We start from the raw sequence: 2,495 nt of genomic DNA on the forward strand, positions 1-2,495 counted from the left end.
CTTTTTCTAATTGCTTCCTGTAATAGCATTCCTGCTCCAGTCAGCTATCTCTGAACTCCCTTCCCCACACATACACAAATTATTCAGGCTATTTTACTGATCAGATTTTATTGATGTAATTGCTTTCTTGTGGAAATATTCACACCCTGAAGTGCAGTTCTCAAGTTTTATAGCACACAAACCATTTCCATTTTCAGTGCTGTCAGATAATTTCTTCTTGCTCTAAACTCATTCTCCTTCTAATTAACTCTGTTAGCTAAATCCCCCAATGTATGTGTTACTAAGGGCGAAATATCAAGGTAATAAACATAATATATCTAGAGTTAAGAAATGGAGAATTCCTATTTACCTAAAAGCAGCAGTGAAGATTGGTGGGATGCATTTACAATTGAGCTGTATGAAATCAGACTTTCCTGGGCTTTCTCAAACCCTGTTATTATGCTTCTGTTTCTTACAGTTAATGTATATAACCCCACTGTACTCTGTTGAGAGAAAGAACAGCTTGAACTTTGGTATCACAGAAGGGAAGATGGAACACCAAGAGTTAGTTGAGACATAATTTTGCAGTGCTTAGTTTTTGTCTAAGCAGGACATCTAGCATGCAGATGCCTTGCACTGCAGGATAGGAGTTGCTGCAGAGATTTGGGTTGTCATTCTTCACAGACTGCTGTTAAGGGAGCCTGCTCAGGTTCCAGGATTTAGAGAAAAGCTCCTTATTTTCTAAAAGTTGCCTTGTCTCACTTTTCAGAGTAGCAAAGTTAATTTTCTGTTGTCCTGTGAGGCTACCTACATGTCTGAACTGAAGAACTGGCTGGTAGGAAATAATCTCTCAGCTGCACAAGTGCCCCCTTCTGCCAGAAGGTATTGGATTAGAGCCCAGCCCTGGCCTGGGCTGTGGAGCCTTCTTTTAGTCCTCAAATTCTGCTAAAAAGTTTTCAGAAACTCTTAGATAGAAATGACAGCTGATATACTGGCAAGAAGAAACCCCAAATGTGAACAGGGACTCTTGATTAAAAGCATCCCAGCACCAATTCTGTGTATGTATTTTCCAGTGAACTTCAAAAATGAGAAGATGCTTCACTAAATGTTTTACAGCATCTGTTGGCACTCTGTGTAAGGCCTTGCATGTCCCTCTGGTACAGCTCTTTCTGATACAACTTGGTAAGAATCAATGCTTGGCCACAGTTGCAGCATGTGTGTTTGTAAAGTCTGTGAGATAGTAAGCTTCCTTTGCATCCCCTGGCAACTCACAGGAGGCTCTTAATTCCTTGGAGGCACCTGTCAACTCTATAGATCTCTGTGCAGTCACATTAAAATTCCTCCTGTGTTCTGGGGGTTCCAAGCAGCTTTGATAATTTCCATTAGTAAGTTAGCTCCATTTAGCATTGCAGTTCAGTTTGGAAACCATCTGCAAGTAATCTTGTTTAGCTGTATCACCTTGTACTGGGCAGGCTGGAAATAGAAATAATTACATGTACCAGAAGCCAACTTTGTTATGTAAAATGGAAAAAAAAAACACCATCAGCACTACCCCCAGCAAAACAACCATTTCCTATTATTTTCTCTTGTAGCCATTAAAATTAAGTTGAACAGATTCCATGACTTTTGAATAAACATGGGCTCATTTCAGAAGAGAAATGTTCCAAATTTTGCCAAGTTTCCCTTTGTCTTATGGGAGCTGGCTTCAGTGGTTGAGCACAGTGATAGCACATGGTACATCTAGCCATCTCACAGTGGCCTTCAGAGAGGAAAGCAAGCAGTGGCTGTATGTCAAAGGGACGGCAGGAGGCACAGGCATGGCTTGGAAGGAGGAGGAATGAGAAATAAACAAAGGATTGTAATGCAAACAGAGGAGGTCTCCAGGGATAGTTTCAGTCTTGAAGCTGAAATAATTTATCTTTGTCAGAGAGCTCTGCTCTGGCACTGTCTGGGTGCTGAATCACTGTTCCTCACCCAGTATCCTGCAAGGAATGTTACCAGCCCTGGCTGGTTTAGTTGAGAGGAGATGTCTGTCTGATCAGGTGCCTTTGTATAAAGTGAATATGCTGAACCTTGTGGAAACAGATATTTTGCAGCAACAAAGTTGATTGTGATTGCCACTTCAAAGCTCATGTAAATGATTTAGGAATTCAGCTTCTGTTTCAATTATTCCCACATGCACCTTACTCTGCATGCCTCATGCCCATATGTGTAGGATTAAAAATGGAGATGGCTGCAGGTGATGGCCATGAGGGCCCTCACAGGCTTGGATTGCCCTGACCAGCATCAGCTGGGACCTCATTCACACCCTCCAACCAGAGGCTCTTATTCAGCTCCACCCAGAACCTTTAGCATTTTTTAAGTGGACTACAAGAGTGGTTGCTTCTAGTCCTGCAACTGAGTTGTTGGAGGGATTCCTCGGGCTGCCTTTTGACATGAGATGTGTCATGCCTGATGCTCACTTGGGTGACTGATGACCACCCTACTTCATTCACAGTGAGTTCCCCTGTTTTGTC

This window comes from Agelaius phoeniceus, chromosome 1, assembly GCF_051311805.1.
Source record: "Agelaius phoeniceus isolate bAgePho1 chromosome 1, bAgePho1.hap1, whole genome shotgun sequence".
Classification (NCBI taxonomy): Eukaryota; Metazoa; Chordata; class Aves; order Passeriformes; family Icteridae; genus Agelaius; species Agelaius phoeniceus.